This window comes from Salmo trutta, chromosome 35 (genome assembly GCF_901001165.1).
Source record: "Salmo trutta chromosome 35, fSalTru1.1, whole genome shotgun sequence".
NCBI classification, from domain to species: Eukaryota; Metazoa; Chordata; class Actinopteri; order Salmoniformes; family Salmonidae; genus Salmo; species Salmo trutta.
In genome coordinates, this window is record NC_042991.1 from 9427548 (window position 1) to 9450053 (window position 22506).

Here is a 22506-nt window from a genome sequence, read left to right on the forward strand (position 1 = left end):
GTGCCCTACGGCTATTGCATTTTTCTATTATTATTAAAACACAGTTGCTCCGGCCCTCTGTCTCCTGCTCCTGATTCCACATCTCCACTGGTCCTAGACAGCCGTGACACTCTGTAATACTAGCCAACATGCAATTTTATGAAGTTGGCTTTAGTGAGCCAGCTAAATACTGTAGGCTCTCAATCTGTCACACCCTGATCTGTTTCACCTGTGTTTGTGATTGTCTCCACCCCCCTCCAGGTGTCACCCATCTTCCCCATTATCCCCTGTGTATTTATACCTGTGTTCTCTGTTTGTCTGTTGCCAGTTCATTTTGTTTCGGCAAGCCTACCAGCGGTTTTCCCTCTGCTCCAGTCTCTCGATTGTTCCTGTTTCTTAGTTTTCCCGGTGTTGACCGTTCTGCCTGCCCTAAGCCTGCCTGCCGTCCTGTACCTTTGCCCCACCTTTCTGGATTATTGACCTTTGCCTGCCCTGACCCTGAGCCTGCCTGCCGTCCTGTGCCTTTGTCCCACCTATTTGGATTACTGACCTCTGCCTGCCATTGACCTGCCTTTTGCCTGCCCCTGTTCAATTAATAAACTGTTGTTACTTTGACGTTGTCTGCATCTGGGTCTTACCTGAAACGTGATACAATTTCCCAACCTCATAACTAGCTACCAAGGCATTTCAGGCTGTCACTCAAGTTGTCTCACTTTCTTAGCTGACATCAGGAAAGACTAAAAGTGCTTTCATTCTTGGGTTATGATACTTTATACCTGTGTGGCAGTTGTATTAAACTCTTAAGGCATAAAAGTGAATTAATTAAAATGACAATTGAACTGGTTAAGATGTATTCTTAGATAACCTATGCAGATTATTATGATTTTTTTTAAACATAGAATTAGGCATAATGATTATGGTTTTAGATTGCAGGAAAAAATCAGTCTCAGGTGTTTGGAAAATTCTAAGACCACCCCTGCTTCCATCCTCACACACTTTGTGGTCCCTCTAAAAGAATTGGTGCATGATGCCCATGGCGAATGTAACGGAAGAAAAGCGAGGTCACTGCTTGGAAGACTGTGTGCGTCACAGCTACTGTACAATACTGCAGTCGTAATACTATGAAAATCGTGTGGCACCATCTGGAGCCAGAAGCCTCTCCCCCACTGTATGAACACAGCACTAGATTCTGAGTAATGCAAACATCAGCATATGCATTTGGCCTTTATGTCATCCCTTACATAAATCTCTCTTATGGCTCTCTATTACACAGTCACAACCATATATATAGATACAGCATAGAGATATATACAGTATTTACAGTAACAACTATGATAACATTTTCTGACCTAGTGCTATGAGAACATGACTGGATTTATGAAATGAATGTGCCATTATCCACCAAAACCCCACAACTAGGTTTGCTATAAAGTTGACGGAAGGTGTTGGATAAATGTACAGCATGTATGTACATGAACATTGAACAGTAGTTAATATTGCAGATTGCGCCTTTAATGTTCACCAATGTATATTTTACATTTCACATTCACATGTCACCTTCATGCCACCGTGCCAATCAAATTGAATCCTCTTTATCCCTCACCCACCTATCACAGGTGGTGCCAAAGCTTAGCACACATTAAAGCATGCAACTTAAGCTGTAGAGGGCCAAGAACGCTAGCTAAAACCCTCCCCTTGGTGTACACTGTTACACATTGTTATCTGCTTTGTACACAGTGTATATGATTCCCTTTAGTCTGAGAACAGAGCACGTCTGTGGATAGCCTTGACGAGCAATTAGTATGTTTCTGTTCATGGCACCACAACACATCGTGCCAAAGAAAAGGTTGGAACTTTTAGTAAGTTCTCTCTCTTTAATGGCAGTGCAGCCACCCAGAAAATAGTTTAATCTCTCTCATGCAACACACATTTTAAAACCTGTTGGGATAGGGGGCAGTATTTTCATGTTCGGATGAAAAGCGTGCCCAGAGTAAACTGCCTGCTACTCGGGCCCAGAGTCAAATATTTGCATATTATTACTGACTGACGTGCCCAGAGTAAACTGCCTCCTACTCACTCCCAGAAACTAAGGTATGCATATTATTAGTATATTTGGATTGAAAACACTCTGAAGTTTCTAAAACTGTTTGAATGATGTCTGTGAGTATAACAGAACTCATATGGCAGGCAAAAACCTGAGAAAAATCCAACCAGGAAGTGGGAAGTCTGAGGCTTGTAGTTCTTTAATTGAATCCCTATCAAAACTACAGTGTCTGTGGGGTCATATTGCAATTCCTAAGGCTTCCACTAGATGTCAACAGTCTTTAGAACCTTGTTTCATGCTTCTACTGTTACTGGGCAGAGAATAAGAGCCCAGTCAATCAGTGGACTGTCTGAGACCAAGGAGTTGTTTACTGCGCGAGCACACAGGCGCGCCGCTCCTTCTTTTTCCTCTGTAATGAATACGTTATTGTCCAGTTGTAATATTATTGAATATTTATGTTAAAAAGACCCTAAGGTTTGATTGTAAACATCGTTTGACATGTTTCTACGAACGGTAATGGAACATTTTGACTTTTCGGCTCTGGTTTTGCGCTCACGCGTTATGCCTTTGGATAGTGATCTGAACGCACGAACAAAAGGAGGTGGAGTCAAAAGTAATATGAAGTCCTATGAGTGTCATCTGATGAAGATCGTCAAAGGTTAGTGATTCATTTTAGCTGTATTTCTGGTTTTTGTGATGCCTCTCCTTGCTTGGAAAATGGCTGTGTGTTTTTTCTTGTGTTATGCTTTCGCCGTAAAGCCTTTTTGAAATCGGACAATGTGGTTGGATTAACTTCTCTGGGCTAGGTGGGACGTGACCGTCCCACAGTATTCAACAGCCAGTGAAATAGCATGTCGCAAAATACAAAACAGCAAAAATCTCATAATTTCATTTTCTCAAACAATCAACTATTTACACCATTTTAAAGATAAGACTCTCGTTAATCTAACCACAGTGTCCGATTTCAAAAAGGCGTTACGGCGAAAGCATAAAATTAGATTATGTTAGGACATAAACTTCACAAGAAAATCCACACAGCCATTTTCCAAGCAAGGACATGCATCACAAAAACCAAAAGTACAGCTAAAATATTCACTAACCTTTGATGAGCTTCATCAGATGGCACTCATAGGACTTCATGTTATACAATACATGTATGTTTTGCTCGATAAAGTTCATATTTATATCCAAAAACAGCATTTTACATTGGCGCGTGATGTTCAGAAAATGTATTCCCACCAAAACGTCCGGTGAATGTGCACATCAACTTACAAAAATACTCATCATAAACGTTGATAAAATTTAGAACAGTCATTGAAAGAATTATAGATACACTACTCCTTGACGCAACCGCTTTGTCAGATTTCAAAATAGCTTTACGGAGAAAGCACATTGTTCAATATTCTGAGTACATAGCTCAGCCATCGAAGCAAGCTATACAGTTACCCGCCAAGTTCTGGCATCAACAAAACTCTGAATTAGTATTATAAATATTATCTTACCTTTGCTTCCACAAGAAATGTTAGTTTTGTTCGAAATACTCCATATTTATGTCCAAATACCTCCATTTTGTTTGTGCGTTCAGATCACTATCCAAAGGCATAACGCGCGAGCGCAGTACCAGAGACGAAAAGTCAAAATGTTCCATTACCGGTCGTAGAAACATGTCAAACGATGTTTACAATCAATCCTTAGGGTATTTTTAACATAAAATGTCGATAATATTCCAACCGGACAATAGCGTATTCATTCAAGAAGAAAAAGAAGGAGGGGCGTGCTCGCGGGATTGTACATCACCAAGCCCTTTGTCCATAGGCAGTCCACATTTACATTTTAGTCATTTAGCAGACGCTTTTATCCAGAGCGACTTACAGTAGTGAATGCATACATTTCATACATTTTTTTCTCCGTACTGGTCCCCCGTGGGAATTGAACCCACAACCCTGGCGTTGCAAACACCATGCTCTATCAACTGAGTCACACGGGACCAGGTCCACTCATTGACTGAGCTACTATTCTCTGTCCAGTAACAGGACAATGATGGAAAAACTTTCTGAAGGCTGTTGACAGCCAATGGAAGCCTTAGGCAGTGCAACGTGACCCCCACAGACACAGTAGTTTCGATCGGGATTCAAGAGAAGAACTACAATTCTCAGATTTCCACACTTCCTGGTTGGATTTTTCTAAGGTTTTTGCCTGCCATATGAGTTCTGTTATACTCACAGACATCATTCAAACAGTTTTAGAAACTTCAGAGTGTTTTCTATCCAAATCTACTAATAATATGCAAATATTTGACTCTGGGCCCGAGTATTAGGCAGCTTACTCTGGACAAGCTTTTCATCCGAAATTTAAAATACTGCCCCCTATACCCTAAAAAGTTAACGAGAAGATTATCTTTAAAATGGTGTATTATAGTTGTATGTTTGAGAAAATTTAATTATGAGATTGTTGCTGTTTTGTATTTCGCGCCCTGCTATTACATTGGCTGGTAGCGAGGGGCTCCGCTAGCAGAACTCCTGTCCATAACAGGTTTAACAACAATTTGAGTCACACATACCATACCAGTCAAAAGTTTGGACGCACATACTCATTCAAAGGTTTTTCTTAATTTTTACTATTATTCTACATAGTAAAAGACATCAACACAATGAAATAAAACATATGGAGTCCTGTAGTAACTAAAAAAGTGTTACAAAAATTGAAATATATTTGCCTTGATGACAGCTTTGCACACTCTTGGCATTCTCTCAAACTGCTTCACCTTGAATGGTTTTTCAACAGTCTTGAAGGAGTTCCTGGATATGCTGAGCTGCATATGCTGGCTGCTTTTCCTTCTCTCAGCATTCCAACTCATCCCAAACCAAACCATCAATTGGTTTGAGGATGGGTGGTTGTGGAGTCCAGGTCATCTGATGCAGCACTCCATCACTCTCCTTCTTGGTCAAATAGCCCTTACACAGCCTGGAGGTGTGTTGGGTCATTGTCCTGTTGAAAGACAAATGATAGTCCCTCTAAATACAAACCAGATGGTATGGTGTATCGCTGCAGAATGCTGTGGTAGCCATGCTGGTGAAGTGTGCCTTGAATTCTAAATAAATCACAGACAGTGTCCTCAGCAAAGCACCCCCACACATCACACCTCCTCCTCCATGCTTCAAGGTGGGAACCACACATGCGGAGATCATCCGTTCACCTACTCCGCATCTCACAAAGACACGGCGGTTGGAACCAAAAGTCTCTCATCAGACCAAAGGATATATTTCCACCGGTCTAATATCCATTGCTTGTGTTTCTTGGTCCAAGCAAGTCTCTTCTTCTTATTGGTGTCCTTTAGTAGTGGTTTCTTTGCAGCAATTCGAACACATAGGCCTGATTCACGCAGTCTCCTCTGAACAGTTGATGTTGAGATGTGTATGTTACTTGAACTCTGTGAAGCATTTATTTGGGCTGAAATTTCTGAGGTGCAGTTAACTCTAATGAATTTATCCTCTGCAGCAGAGGTAACTCTGGGTCTTCCTTTCCTATGGCGATCCTCATGAGAGCCAGTTTCATTATAGCGCTTGATGTTTTTTGCGACTGCACTTGAAAAAACAATTCAAAGTTCTTGAAATGTTCCGTATTGACTGATCTTCATGTCTTAAAGTAATGATGGACTGTAGTTTCTCTTTGCTTATTTGAGCTGTTCTTGCCATAATATGGATTTGGTCTTTTACCAAATAGGGCTATCTTCTGTATACCACCCTACTTTGTCACAACACAACTGATTGTCTCAAACGCATTAAGGAAATAAATTCCACAAAGTAACTTATAACAAGGGATGCCTGTTAATTGAAATGCATTCCAGGTGACTACCTCATGAAGCTGGTTGAGAGAATGCGAAGCTTCTGCAAAGCTGTCATTAAGGCAAAGGGTGGCTGTAATGCGATCCTACTGGTGGCAGAGAATTCAGGCGCAGGAGACCGTAAACTGATTTACAACAGTTGTGTTTAATAACCATAAACCACCGTCAACAGAACAATACAATAAATGGGTCAAACAAAACCCGGTAAATACCAGCATACCGTGCACAAGCACTACAACAAACAATTACGGACAAGGACATTAACCACAGATGCAGGTGATGAGGATGAGGATGAGGATGGTTAATGGATCACACACAAAAAAAACATGTCAAATGATCAAAGCAGTTGGCTTTTTACTTTAGCATTATCAAAATTAAAACTGCAACAAGGAAAATATAAAATATATATCTATAATAACAGAAATCTCAGAGGGTTAAATACACAACATGTAATTGATGGAATTGGAACCTGGTGTGATGGAAGACAAGACAAAACCAATGGAAAATGAAAAGTGGATCGGCGATGGCTAGAAGGTCGGTGACGTCGACCGCCGAACGCCGCCCGAACAAGGAGAGGGACCAACTTCGGCGGAAGTCGTGACAGTGGCTACTTTGAAGAATATCAAATATCAAATATATTTTGATATGTTTAACACTTTTTTGGTTACTAGATGATTCCATATGTGTTATTTCATAGTTTTGATGTCCTCACTCTTATTCTACAATTTATAAAATAGTAAAAACAAAGAAAAACCCTGGAATGTTTAGGTGTGTCCAAACTTTTGACTAGTACTGTATCTGCTATGCTAAATGAGACTTTAAAATGATCCTGGCAACCTAAACAAACCACAACAAGACTAGAATGTGTAAATCACATTCACTCAAATGTGCATGTGTTATATTGCCTGACACCAGCACCACAGGGACCAATATACTGTACAGCATCATCAGTGAAAACTATGCCTCAGTGAAAATGCTCTAATTCCTGAGCTCAGAGGGTGTCTATCCAAGCTTCAGAGCTATTTCCATATGCACTGGCAGATGGCTGGACACTTCCAGCAGCCCAGCGATATTCACACCTAGGCTCACACACAGCACATACTTGGCTAGCTTGCCATTGTCATGTTGTTCGTGGGCGAGTGACTGGAGGCCAGTGGCGGGTGACCAGCCAGGGTGAATCAGCGGGGTCGTGAGTGACACATACCAATGAAAGGCTCTGTAAAGCAGCCTGGGGGTGGAGGATGTTGGCAACATTCTGCAGAGCGGAGTAGAGAGGCCATGCCATGCTTTACTGTTTCTGGCTCTGAGCTGAGCCTGTATAATAGAGACGGGTGGGCATGGGGGACTTGCTCTGACTACACATAGATCACTCACTGTACACAGTGCACCAAACTGCCATGAATTATGAACAAATCCATTTGGAAAGAAGAGAAAGAAAGATCAATCTGTGTGAAAAGGAGAGCACATTGAAGGGGAATGGAAACACTTGGCTTTAGAACACCAGCTAACTGTAACTGTAAATTGCCATATTGGCATTGTTGCCTCACTGGCAGGAGAGTTTGGGAATTTCTGAATTAACTGAGACCATGACCTCTGTGTGCATTAGTGAGCATACTTTGTTGGTCTCAAACCATATATGAAAACATAATACATATTTGAAAGCTGAAAAACAGCTCTTTCAAATGATATGACAAACAATAGCACCACATCAATCAAATGGTAGTCAGTCAAGAAAAAACACGTGAAAATGTGTATCTTAAACAAAATCAACACTTTTTTCCCAAAAAGCTGCCATTTACACAAATTCCTAATGAAGATCGAGAAAAAACAGAGCATATGTGACTAATTCCGCGCATCACTACTTCACAGGAGAGCCATTTGAACATAAACTTTTTATTTTATTTTATGAAAATGAGTTTTTGTGCAGAAATGCCTTCTGGAACATGTGAACTTTCATGTGCCTAAATAACAAACTTGTATGCCATCTGTAAATATGAATACAATTGTTAAATTACGAGCCTAGTTGGTTTAGCCACAAAAAAGTCAGCAACCTTCCTGCTATCCATGATTGTCTGAGATAATGGGTGAGCTGGACATCCAGAGAGATGAGTTTAGATTGGTCTGCCATGAAGCACATCTATTTGAGCTGGTCAGTATGTGTAGTAGGTAATCCTTTCTAACGAGGCTTTTTTAAAAACGATATCACGTTTTAAAACGGCATTAGTGTTGCTCTCCACTTTCTGGACTGAGTTTTGAAATCAGTGGAATTAGAGATTGATAGCTAATTGTCACACCCTGACCTGAGAGAGCTATTTTCTCTGTTTAGTTAGGTCAGGGTGTGATATGGGGTGGGCATTCTATGTATTGTATTTCTTTGTTTTGGCCGAGTAAGGTTCCTAATCAGAGGCAGCTGTCTATCGTTATCTCTGATTGGGAATCATACTTAGGTCCGTTTTGGTCCCCTTCTCCTTACGACAAAAGCCATCACACTAATGAGATGGAGAAAAACACCTGCCTCTGGATTACATCTTCAAACTAAGGGCAGCCACGGCATCTGTGACAGAGGGAGAAGCGTTCATTCATGTATACGGGTAAGATAGTCTAGCTAGCTACGTTTTCAGACATTACACGTTTAAAATTTTTACAGAAAGTTATTTTCACTTATAGTTAAAGTGTACTGTTAGCTAGCTAGCGAACGTTAGCTGGCTGGCTCACAAGCTAACGTTACATGTATGATCTGTGTAGTAATAATAATTGTATTTCAGAGCCATTTGCTTTGCTAGTTATTGTCAAGGTTGTGCGCTACTGGTGGAGGAGTCAGGTGCAGGAGAGCAGAGAGTTGTGAACAGGGGCACACTTTATTTAGGCAGAGGCAATAAAACAGACAGACGCCACTGCGTCAAAAACCTTCAGCCAAAGGTAAAAAGTGCAAGGCGTGAAACAGTCACAAAAATAAGCAAATGTTTAACAATTAAACATCCTTCGTGAAATACCACGGAAATACAGGGGAAAACCCAGCCTGGCGCGTAACACGAAACACGTAACAAAAACCATTTCACACAAAGACATGGGGGAACAAAGGAATGAATACATGCAGTGTGATTAGGGAATGTAAACCAGGTGTGCAGGGAACAAGACCAAACAAATGGAACAATGAAATAATGGAGCGGCGATGGCTAGAATGCCGGTTGATGTCGACCGCCGAACGCCGCCCGAACAAGTAGAGGAGCCGACTTCGGCGGGAGTCGTGACAGTTATAGCCTGATGTTAGCTATCTGACATTGAACCTGGTTGGTTAGCTGCCTGCAGATTCATGTAGGGTAGTAACGTCATTAGTTGGGATTATGGTTCATTGTTTAGCTAGCTAGCTACAAGTCTTAACAAAATACTTCACTATGCAAGTAACCATTTCAATAGAATGTTAATGATGTCACTGCGACAACTGTTGATAGACGTAGCTGGTAAATTCGCTCCGGCTATCTACTCTGGCTATTTCAGAGGACTCTTGTCTGAGTGTGCCAAAGCACAGAATAACTGACAAATTTATGAACGCTTAACACCCGTTGAATATGGCCGGTGTCAGTAAACGTTGGCAAAAAATTGTAATTAAATTGTTGCCAACAGCACATTTGCAGTCACCAATGCTCTGGAGAACACAAAACCAGCCTAACCAGCTCTGCTAGGGTAAGTAAAATAGTCAGAGTGAGCTGTTCTCTCATTTGTTGTCTGGAAATAGCAAGCAAGCTAGCCAACATTAGCCAGTTGTCTTGGGTGATTAACTGCTGTTGTTAGGTCAGCTAGATAACATTATGTGTATGATCTGTGTAGTAATATTATTCGTATCTCAGAGCCATTTGCTTTGATAGTTATATATAACACAAAACCAGCCTAACCAGCTCTGCTAGGGTGAGTAAAAAGGTCAGAGTGAGCTGTTCTCTCATTTTTGTCTGGAAGTAGCTAGCCAACATTAGCCAGTTAGCTTGGGTGCTTGACTGCTGTTGTTAGGACAAAACGCTCAGATCAACCCTACTCCTCGGCCAGAGCGCCCAGTTAAAGAGATGGGTGGGGCTAAAGCTTCTGAATGGGTGTAGACAAAGAAGAGCGCTCCAGTACTGTATGTGTACCAAAACATTCAAAGGCCATTTTCTCAAAAGTGAGGTTACAAGTTTATCAAAAAGTAGAATTACTTTCCCGTTGTTCTTCAACTGTAGTGTATGACTTACCATTTTCTATCTCTGAGTCTCTACTTTTATCCAATGTAAAAAACACAATTTCAAATTTTGCTAAATAAGACCGAATCGAGCCGGTCGGTCACATTTTGAGTCTTCCTTATTTAGTAAGGGTTTAAAATCAGAAATCAGAATAGTAATACATTTTTTTTTAACTTTGAATGAGTTAAATCTCTTTTAGTGAGAACAGTGGTATTTTTCTATAATTATATGGATGTTCCGTGATCAGACATTTTCTTATCTTGATAGTATATTAAACACATACTGTATATAGCTGTCCGATGACTCATTCTGATTGAATGGCTTGTCCTTCACTTTGTAAAAACCTAGAGAATGTTGGAAAAAGATTGTGGTTAATTTCTAAACATAGCAATGTGAATGCAAAGAGGACCCAGACCACAAAATAGATGAAGTGAACTGGCAAAGAGTTTGAGTCCTCATTCAAAGGCAGGGGCAGTGTGAATAAAAAAATGTTGCTTTGTTTTTTTCCCCAAAGTTCGCTTTAAAGAGGACTGAGATCGGTTAAAAGAGGACTATATGTGAAAACACAAGAAAAGACATACACAAGTAATATAATATGAATAAAACAAAAACTTTATTGAAACAACAAGGTTAGGGGAATATATTGTCTCATTCAAACCTGAAAACAATGTGGAAGTTACATCGCTGTCATGACCAAAACATTATATCCAAAATTCATCTCAGGGATATTGTTACCAAAATTGTTATGTATTTAGAAAATATGATAAGAATAAGGGATATTTTGACACAAATTGGCTTTTACAACGTCATTTTCTTTTGTACTACATTCCACTAGGCCGATATCCTAACACACAAAGAGGCAGAATGGAAAAAAATGAAAAGCATGAAACAGAGGCGAAATTACCAGTGACAGTCTGACATACTTGGTGAAGACTTGGAGTTCCTTTACTAGTGCCTATGTGCGCAATGAGTCACACACTGGAGTGCCACTACCTAAAACAATTTTGGTCCCCTACAATACATAACTGCTCACCCATTCAGGTGCTACACAAACAAACCACATCATATTCTCCTTTCTAACTTTGCTGTAACAAAGTCAACAATTTCTACAGAAGTCCTCCAGTACATTGAAGTTCATTTAGGCTCAGCTAGGCTGTGAGGGTGTGTCCTGTGAGGGTGTAATTGTCCCTCAGACATTTTGAAACTTCAGCAGCATCTTGTCCACTCTCTCCAGCCCCTGCATGTCCGCACAAAGGTCTGAGAGAGAGTGTCAGAGAGAGAGAGAGAAAAAAACCCCCCACTGAAATACAGTGCCTTCGGAAAGTATTCAGGCCCCTTGACATTTTCCTCATTTTGTTATGTTACAGCCTTATTCTAAAATGGATTAAAGTATTTTTTCCCCCTCGTAAATCTACACACAATACCCAATAATAACAAAGCGGGAAACAGGTTTTTAGAAATGTTTGCAAATTTATAAATAATAAAAACCTTATTTGCATAAGCATTCAGACCCATTGCTATGAGACTTGAAATTGAGCTCAGGTGCATTCTGTTTCCATTGATCATCCTTGAGATGTTTCTACAACTTGATTTGAGTCCACCTATGGTAAATACAATTGATTGGACATGATTTGGAAAGGCATAAACCTGTCTGTATAAAGTTCCAAAGTTGACAGTGCATGTCAGAGCAAAAGCCAAGCCATGAGGTTGAAATAATTATTCATAGAGCTCTGAGACAGGATTGTGTCGAGGCACAGATCTGGGGAAGGGTACCAAAAATGTCTGCAGCATTAAAGGTCCCCAAGAACACAGTGGCCTCCATCATTCTTAAATTGAAGAAGTTTGGACCCACCGAGACTCTTCCTAGAGCTGGCTGCCCGGCTAAACTGAGAAATCGGGGTACAAGAGCCCTGGTCAGGGAGGTGACCAAGAACCCGATGGTCACTCTGACAAAGCTCCAGAGTTACTCTGTGGATATGGGAGAACCTTCCAGAAGGACAACCATTTACGCAGCACTCCACCTGTCAGGCCTTTATGGTAGAGTGGCCAGATGGAAGCCACTCCTTAGTAAAAGGCACATGACAGCCCAGTTGAAGTTTGCCAAAAGGCACCTAAAGGACTCTCAGACCATGAGAAACAAGATTCTGTGGTCTGGTGAAACCAAGATTGAACTCTTTGGCCTGAATGCTAAGCTTAACCTCTAGAGGAAATCTGGCACCATCCATATTGTGAAGCATGGATGGTGGCAGCATCATGCTGTGGGGATGTTTTTCAGCGGCAGGGCCTGGGAGATTAGTCAGGGATGAGGGAAAGATGAATGGAGAAAAGTACAGAGAGATCCTTGATGAAAACCTGCGCCAGAGCGCTCAGGACCTCAGACTGGGGCGAAGGTTCACCTTCCAACAGGACAACGACCCTAAGCGCACAGACAAGACAATGCAGGAGTGGCTTTCGGACAAGTCTCTGAATATCCTTGAGTAGCCCAGCCAGAGCCTTGACTTGAACCTGATCGAACATCTCTGGAGAGACCTGAAAATAGCTGTGCAGTGACTCTCCCCATCCAACCTGACAGAGCTTGAGAGTATTTGCAGAGAAAAATGGGAGAAACTCCCCAACTGCAGGTGTGCCAAGCTTGTAATGTCATACCTAAGAAGACTCAAGGCTGTAATCGCTGCCAAAGGTGCTTCAATAAAGTACTGATAAAGTGTCTGAATACTTATGTAAATGTGATATTTCAATTTTTATTTTATACATTTGCAAACATTTCTAAAAACCTGTTTTTGCTTTGTCATTGTGGGGTATTTTGTGTAGATTGATGAGAAAAAAATCTATTTCATAAATTTTAGAATAAGGCTGTAAAGTAACAAATAATTTAAAAAGTCAAGGGGTCTGAATACTTTCCGAATGCACTGTATATAGTCCTAATAGTACATAACAATAATACATAATTGACAATCACCTTCCAGTCAAAAAGCTTGGCTTAGCTACTATTTTAGGAATCATACAACATGACACAGATAACAAACACCTAAAGAGATATCTAGCTATGTAGTTGTCTAGCTAGCTAGCTAATAATAATAAGTATGGATATCATACATTTTACTGGTAAAATAGCAATCCTGCATTAGCCCTCTCTGGCTGGTTAGCTACATATCGCATCACTAGCAAATTTGTTTGAGCTCTGAATAATGCCTAAAGACAAACACTCTTCAAAGTGTCAATAAGATAATTTTATTTTGTACAGCTATCAAATAAAATATTAGCATAAAAAAAGACAAGACAAGAGCTAAATCAAGTACTAGCCAGCGAGCTTCCTTGCTGACTGTCTACTCGGCTGACTGTCTACTCGGCTTGTTATCAAAAGTTAATCTTAATAATCAGAAAAAATACTCTAAAATGTAAATATTATAATTACCAACATAAAAGTGATTGTATCAGTTACTTACCTTAACATTGTTGTCCTGATCTCAATGACAGAGCAGTGTCGAAGTTGGAGGCGAGTGGAGGAAAGGGCAACATTCACTTTCAGTCCCCATGCCAAAACTCACCATTTGCTCAACACTGCCAATGACGCAGTCGTTGCTATAGCAATGCACGATGGCGCTACCCATACCACTAATAAACATTGTTCAAGATCAAAATCCCCCAAAATAGAGATGTTGCCATGTTCAATGCACCTGTTTAGTATTAATGAATTGAAGACATCTCTTTACTTTCTGAAGTGTTTCTAGTCCCCTTTAATTATCCAAAAGATCCTTGTATATCGTGGTGCTTGTTTCTTCATTCTCAATCCTCCTTTAATCTACACCAAGTTGGACAGAACCGAGGAGCCGGGATATTGAAATTGCTAAAACATTGAGCCGGGCAAATCAATCTCAAATCTAGTGATTTTCTTGATGGTGAAGAAGTGTGAAATGCTTTGTGACCAGTAACAACAGCCACAACAACAGGACAGCCACAACAACAGGACAGCCACAACAACAGGACAGCCACAACAACAGGACAGCCACAACAACAGGACAGCCACAAATGGAGTCCTAATGAATATAAAGACTGATAACCACTGTTTGATAAAGCACAGTACAGACTATCAGTGGAGCTTAATTTCCCCAGGCTCCAGTGGCCTGTCTAGTGAGAGTGGTCAAATGTGTGTAATTTACCTCTGTGTGTTCCTTCCTTCCTCCTTTATTTTGCCAAATGGCTTGGGAATGGGGAGTGAGTCAAGGTTAAAAGCATATACCTCCAGGGAGATCCAGCCAGCCACAGACAGGATACAGTTTAGGGGGGTATCTAGTGTAGCTCCAGCAGCACTCAAGGCCCTGGGCTCTGCGCTTTAAGGCAGGATATCTTTGGCTTTGTAAACATCCCCATCTCTGTCTCTGTGAATTCACAGCCGTAAAACAGCTGTGGCCGGTATGGGAGAAACCTGACAAACACATTACCCGGGTGCTACTGCGTACGTGCAGCCGTGGTAGCATCTGCAATCAACAATTTGTTATTCAATGCAGATGGCATTTACACCGTTTTAGCGCCGTTACCCAAATAAATCTGTATGTCCTGGGAGACGACAGATGAAACCAGAGGGAATCATCAACCTTGGGAGAAAAAAAACCCTACACAGCCAAATCTATGGTAGTGGTACATACAATTAATGCCATGGACTTGGCCATGATTACGAATGGAGGACACGTCTCACTGTGAGTGAAGAGCAATCAAACTCACACAGACTCTCAGTCGAATGAATAAAATAAAGATGAGGCTGTGTCTTTGTCTGACCCTTTCCCACTCCTAGCCTGGGCTAATGGGATTGTGTTAGCCATAGTGTCTGTCTAGTCTCTAATGAGTTGCACAGCACAAAGGGAAACTTTTCACCAACATTGCTCTGCTCGTCTGCTGCCATTCTCAGTGCCTTGCGACTTTGAGAGGTGGATCAGTGTCAGTTTGAAATGGAATCTCTGTTAGGAGGTAGCATTGGCAGGTAGCAACATCACATTGGGATATTTACTATATTTGTCACGAATCCCACCGAAGGTGGCTCCCCTGCCTGCTCGGGCGGCGCTCGGCGGTCGTCGTCGCCGGCCTACTAGCCGCCGCTGAGCCTTTTTTCTTTTTCTGTTTGTATGTCTTATTGGTTGCACCTGTTCCCTATTTGAGTGTCTTGATTTGTGTTTATTTAAGCCTGCTTAGCCCGCCCAGGTTTGTGCGGGATTATTTTATGTCAGTGTGCTTTTTGGATGTGCTGGCTATTCGCCTTGATTTTCTTTCTGGACTGTGTGCCCGTTATTACTGGGTTGGTCATTTTGTTCACACGCCTGTTGTGTTGGCGTTGACCGTTTTGTACCGGAGAAAATAAATCCATTATTTCCTTACCTCTGCTCTCTGCGCCTGACTCCTACCACCACTCCTAGCAATTCGTGACAATATTTCTACATACATCTAGGGTAGTTAGTTACAGTAAAGTTAAATTACTTAATTGGCGTCACTGTCTGCTGCTAGAAGGTAGCATTGACTGTTGGCAACATCTCACTGGGAGGTTAAGTGTGTTTCTACGTAAATCCAGGGTAGTTAGTCACAGTTCTGTTTAATTAGTTAAAGAAATTAGCCTGATTCCCCACTGCACTGCTGTTCACCTCTGAAGCCAACATAGGCAGGCTACACTGTTAGAAAGTGTTCATCTTGACAAATCCAGGAGTGAGCATGTTATTTCAAAACAAAGTTATTGTTCAAACATGAGGGATGTAGAGCAATTTGTGGTATAACAAGGAGCACTGACCTTTCTGCCTCCTTGTTGGCAGTAAACAAGGTATGTCTCGTTCTCCTCTTCCAGAAAATTCTTGGCAATTGCTCTCCCTTGCATGTGATATACATGTATCATACTTCATCGGGTTACGCTCTCACCTAAAAGAAAAACGCAAACAAACACTAGCGTGAAATATTCATAAACTTCAGAAAAGGGGCCAAAAAGAGGAACCACACACAGAGGATGCCTCTGCTGGCTGTTCACTTAGGGAAGGGAACTCTGTATTCTAGGTGGTTTTTGGATAAAGATCTCAGGTTGGTCTGTCAATCTGGCAATTAACCAGTGCAAGGAGCCTAAAGGAAATCCAATATATTTCCATTATGGTGTTTACATGGAGCAGCAAAGCCCAGGGACTCCCTCCCCTGCAATTCATTACACCGATACGCAATCCTTCCCTTGGGGCCGAGCCAATACTATTACACTGCACCCGCCATATCTAATTTCGTCTGCTGATATCACAATCTGTGAAACTCAAGGAGAGCTCGTGGTCTTTCACAGTCAGTCTCCTCCCTAACAGGTAAGTTCCCATTACAACAACTATATGCATAAACAATTTATACCCCCACATTGTATAGAATATCGTTCCCTCAATCCACATTTAGTCACACTCCATGTAATGACACCACCAGTCATTTTCATTAAGATGTCTTGTTTTAAGATGATTTACAGCTACATTGTCACCTGACCGCTTCTATCTATCTCGACGTAATTTACAGTGCAGCATGTTTTTCACAGGAATATTTTTTATTTGTTTTATTTAACCAGGTAGGCAAGTTGAGAACAAGTTCTCATTTACAATTGCGACCTGGCCAAGATAAAGCAAAGCAGTTCGACAACATACACCAACACAGAGTTACACATGGAGTAAAACAAACATACAGTCAATAATACAGTAGAAAAATAAGTCTATGTACAATGTGAGCAAATGAGGTGAGTTAAGGGAGGTAAAGTCAAAAAGGCCACGGTGGCAAAGTAAATACAATATAGCAAGTAAAACACTGGAATTGTAGATTTGTAGTAGAAGAAAGTGCAAATTAGAAATAATGGGGTGCAAAGGAGCAAAATAAATAAATAAATACAGTAGGGGAAGAGGTAGTTGTTCGGGCTAAATTATAGATGGGCTATGTACAGGTGCAGTGATCTGTGAGCTGCTCTGACAGCTGGTGCTTAAAGCTAGTGAGGGAGATAAGTGTTTCCAGTTTCAGAGATTTTTGTAGTTCGTTCCAGTCATTGGCAGCAGAGAACTGGAAGGAGAGACGGCCAAAGGAGGAATTGGCTTTGCGGGTGACCAGAGAGATATACCTGCTGGAGCGCGTGCTACAGGTGGGTGCTGCTATGGGGACCAGTGAGCGGAGAAAAGGGGGGACTTTACCTAGCAGGTAGATGACCTGGAGCCAGTGGGTTTGGCGATCAGTATGAAGCGAGGGCCAGCCAACGAGAGCGTACAGGTCGCAGTAGTGGGTAGTATATGGGGCTTTGGTGACAAAACGGATGGCACTGTGATAGACTGCATCCAGTTTGTTGAGTAGGGTATTGGAGGCTATTTTGTAAATGACATCGCCGAAGTCGAGGATCGGTAGGATGGTCAGTTTTACGAGGGTATGAATATGAAGATAATAGAAAAATATCTACAGGAATATTTTTTTAGGAGTGTAGATTGATCCAGACATGCATTGTTGGTTCTGCATAGGCAGGGCTCTAAATTAAAATGTTTAATTGGTAGCACTTTAAAATGTTAGGAGCACCACATTCAAATTTGGAGCAACAAAAAATAAGATTTCTTAAATTGATTCAGCCTATATTTGGCCTATATGAATTCTAGCTACTTTAGAATCCCTAGAAACCAATATGTATAACTATAAATACATTAATTTATTATAAAAGCTAAAATGTTGATACAAATACCTGTCACTGAAATTACAAAGTAATTCGTGGAATATTAGGTTTGTACATTGTGTAAAAGCACTATTTTCCTATTGAGATGCATTACATTGAAAATTGTGCACTGTCTCTTTAAAAACATCAGGTTTGTGATGACAACATGCAAGAGTTCTGTCATTCATTCATTCGCCACCTTTTTGTGCCCAAAAATGTTTGGATATAATAGTAAAGTTACCAGGTTTTTAGCTCTAACCAAAAAGGTAACTTGATTGAGCAAAGTGTAAACAAATGGTTGAAAGGATAAGTCGAGATTTTGTCATGAAAAGGGTATCCACAAGTTCATCTGACTCTGAGCAAGTAGAAAAGGGCCTCATTGCCAAAATCCCGAAGTATCCCTTTATTAACGACGTAGACAGACGCTCAAGTCGTTTGAGAATAGTCCACAGTGGTGTAAAGTACTTTAGTAAAAATACTTTAAAGTACTATTTAAGTCATTGTTTTAGATATCTGTACTTTTACTCCACTACTGTACATTCCTAAAGAAATGTACTTTTTACTCCATACATTTTCCCTGACACCCAAAAGTACTGGCTACATTTTGAATGCTTAACAGGACAGGAAAATGGTCAAATTCGCACACTTATAAAGAAAATATTCCCTACTGCCTTTGATCTGGCAGACTCACGAAACACAAATGCTTTGTTTTTAAATGGTTGTCTAAGTGTTGGAGTGTGCTGCTGGCTATTCGTAAATTAAAAAACAAGAAAAATGGTCCCGTCTGGTTTGCTTAATGTAAGGAATTTGAAATGATTTATCTTTTACTTTTGATCCGTAAGTATATTGTAAACCAAATACTTTTAAACTTTTACTCAAGTACTGTTGTATTTTACTTTTCAATAGATCTTTACTTTTATTCAATTATGACGGTTGGGTACTTTTTCCACCACTTTTTCAACCACTGCCCACGACATTGTTTATGGTCCCGGCGATTCGCTAGGAAGATAAAAATGTTGTTGTGGTAATATGGGTCAGATCTTTTGATCTGGTTGAGCTAGAAGCAAGCCATTTTCACTGAAGTAACGGTGCAACCATGACTCAAACTAATCTGCACTCTATTGTTTCTCTAGGGCAATACGAAACAACGGCACAGCAAAGCCTTATCATGGCGCCGGAGGGGATGGCTGTCGTTTTACGGGCTCCTAACCAACTGTGCTATTTTGTTTGTTATTCGCATTGTTTGTAACTAATTTTGTACATAATGTTGCTGCTACCATCTCTTATGACCGAGAAGAGTTTCTGGACATCAGAACAGCGATTACTCACCTCGAACTGGACAAATGTTTTTTTTTTAATGAGTTCATCGTGAAGGATATACTGCTTCCCGGAGACCAGGCCCAAATCCCCGTCATTTGAGTCAAGAAAAGACGGAAATACAGGGTGTGCGGTCTGGGTGCCTTGTGAGAATTCGTCGGCCACCACTACCCTCTGTTTTATTGGCCAATGTGCAATCATTGAAAACAAATTGGACGCTCTATGATTAAGACTATCCTACCAACGGGACATTGAAAACTGTAATGTTGATGAGGACATGGCAGGAGATCACTCTGTCATGCTGATTGAGTTCGAATACCAGACTGGAAGCTTCAAAACGTGGGTGGTGCTTGGAATCATTGTTCTTCCTCTGTCAACCATGGTTACCTGCAAGGAAACACGTGTCATCATCATTGCTTTGCACAAAAAGGGCTTCACAGGCAAGGATATTGCTGCCAGTAAGATTGCACCTAAATCAACCATTTATCGGATCATCAAGAACTTCAAGGAGAGTGGTTCAATTGTCGTGAAAAAGGCTTCAGGGCGCCCAAGAAAGTCCAGCAAGCGCCAGGACCGTCTCCTAAAGTTGATTCAGCTGCGGGATCGGGGCACCACCAGTACAGAGCTTGCTCAGGAATGGCAGCAGGCAGGTGTGAGTGCATCTGCACGCACAGTGAGGCAAAGACTTTTGGAGGATGGCCTGGTGTCAAGAAGGGCAGCAAAGAAGCCACTTCTCTCCAGGAAAAACCTCAGGGACAGACTGATATTCTGCAAAAGGTACAGGGATTGGACTGCTGAGGACTGGGGTAAAGTCATTTTCTCTGATGAATCCCCTTTCTGATTGTTTGGGGGATCCGGAAAAAAAGCTTGTCCGGAGAAGACAAGGTGAGCGCTACCATCAGTCCTGTGTCATGTGAACAGTAAAGCATCAAGAGACCATTCATGTGTGGGGTTGCTTCTCAGCCAAGGGAGTGGGCTCACTCACAATTTTGCCTAAGAAGACAGCCATGAATAATGAATGGTACCAACACATCATCAGACAGCAACTTCGCCCAACCATCCAGGAACAGTTTGGTGACGAACAATGCCTTTTCCAGCATGATGGAGCACCTTGCCATAAGGCAAAAGTGATAACTAAGTGGCTCCGGGAACAAAACATAGATATTTTGGGTCCATGGCCAGGAAATTCCCCAGACCTTAATCCCATTGAGAACTTGCGGTCAATCCTCAAGAGACGAGTGGACAAATTCTGACAAACTCCAAGCATTGATTATGCAAGAATGGTGTCGTGTCTTTGGCATCATTAAAGTGTAGACTGTTATTTTCTCAAATACATTCTCTGTAATTATTATTACATGATTAAACTAATCATGTAAATGTCATTAACTAGGAAGTCGGGGCACCAAGGAAAATATTCAGATTACAAAGTTATAATTTTCCTAATATAACTTTTCAGATATTTTAATATCTGATCAATTAGTCTTCTAATTAATGAATTATTCTTTACCTCACGTTAGTCTCATTCCAAACGTCGTAAATTGTTGGTTATCTGCACAAACCCAGTCTTTGCTATGAATCATCCATACATCAATTGTCTTAATCATTTATGTACTAACTAACTAAATAATCACATAAATGCATAACAAACAAACAAACAAACAGTAGGTATGGTTACAAGGAAATGATAGGGGATGTGCCCTAGTGGGCTAAACCGGTAGGGCGGCTTGGTAGACAAAGGGACTGAGAAGGGCACGAAAGACATAAGACATTACACAGTTGATAATTATAATAATTGAAATGCTAATCCTTTGCACATGAACGCTCACTCATTCGGGAATAATTGCAATCAATACATATATTTACACTCAGTGTGTCATCGTGATTTCTATTGGAATCGTCCTTTTCTGTTGGAAAGTTAATCCGAGATTCTCTCTGCATCCCTGGAGTCTTTGGTTAGAATGGATACGACAGAGTAACATTCAGAAATGTTCTCATAGAATGGATGTTTCGGCGGTTGTCGGTCTTCGCATTCAGTCGACATAAATTCTATCTGCAGACTAGTAATTAGTATTGAATATTTGCTCTTATTCTGTCGGTATCGATAGTCTCAGAGTTTAACAACCATTACAACCTTAGCTTATACTAAAGGTACGCATGGTCTCTACTCAAACCTTATCCCTCTCGGTTATCGAGGTATGCATGGTCTGAACTCATTCATTTCATACAATAATTAGATGCAAGCCTCAGAACGGAGGCTCTTGTATGAACAGAGTTATGATAATGTGGCTGTATTGTCTTTCCTGAGGTCACAGTCATAAAACAAAATGGACCGCTCGTAGCTGAATTCTCCACCGACCGCTTACACATTCTCCAAAACATGGATATTGTTCAGTTCTCAAGTTCTGTGATGTAGAATAAGTTCCTTTGTTCTACTGTGAACCCTCTCTCTATACCGCATGGCCGGGGGGGAAGAGAGTCTCCTCATGAAATTTACGACCTGTGATAACAGAGCCTTGGTAGTTGGGAGAGAGAGGGGTGGTAAGAGAGAGAGGGAGGGTACTCGCTATACCCAAAGAGGGCCACATCATGACAATGGGCTGCCATCAGTCAGGATGTGGCCCAGAAGTTAATTGACAGCATGCCAGGGCGGATTACAGAGGTCTTGAAAAAGAAGGGTCAACACTGCAAATATTGACTCTTTGCATCAACTTCATGTAATTGTCAATAAAAGCCTTTGACACTTATGAAAGGCTTGTAATTATACTTCAGTATTCCATAGTAACATCTGACAAAAATATCTAAAGAAACTGAAGCAGCAAACTTTGTGGAAATTAATATTTGTGTCATTCTCAAAACTTTTGGCCACGACTGTACATCTGTTGTAGTCGGCGCGTGTAACAAATAAAATGTGATTTGATTTTGATTAGATTTTTACAACAATTATTATCTGCAAGACTCTTTTTCATAGTCACACAGTGCTCTCAAAATACAACTCTTGGTCAGCAAAATATTTTGTTGCATATGTGACCTAATTTGTTGCTCTTTAGTGGAGGACGGGACACGTTCCCATTTTGGTAGATGATATGTATACCTAACCCCTGGGACACCTGCACCAGTCCACAGGACGACAGGAACACAATCTTCTCCAAGAAATGACTTGGCTTTTTGGCATCTGCTGCTGAATCGTATTCACCCCCCTGGAATATAAGCCATAGTGCAACAAATATTGTGATGGCCTTGCAGGAAAAATATGTGCACTGCATACATTTTGCATAATTCTGCACAACATGACTTAAATATTCACAGAGGCAAAGGGAAGCACTGCCAGGATAAAGTCTAACGTCTTTGTACAAAACTGATGAACACATTTTTTTTTTATGGCCCATTGAGACTTAAGATATGGAACACACTCATTTTCACAACTTTGGAGCACCAA

At 41.0% G+C, this 22506-nt stretch overlaps 1 protein-coding gene across 2 annotated transcripts in view; it reads right to left on the reverse strand.

The window, feature by feature from the left end:
• Positions 1 to 22506, reverse strand: part of LOC115174578 (leucine-rich repeat and fibronectin type-III domain-containing protein 2) — a 179993-nt gene that overhangs the window by 109051 nt on the left and 48436 nt on the right. The window contains exon 2 of one of the 2 annotated variants that reach the window (XM_029733244.1): positions 15852 to 15976. The exons of the other annotated variant lie outside the window; for it this stretch is intronic. The gene's annotated coding sequence lies outside the window, so the exon portion shown is untranslated. The remainder of the gene's footprint in view (positions 1 to 15851; positions 15977 to 22506) is intronic. 2 annotated transcript variants of the gene reach the window in all.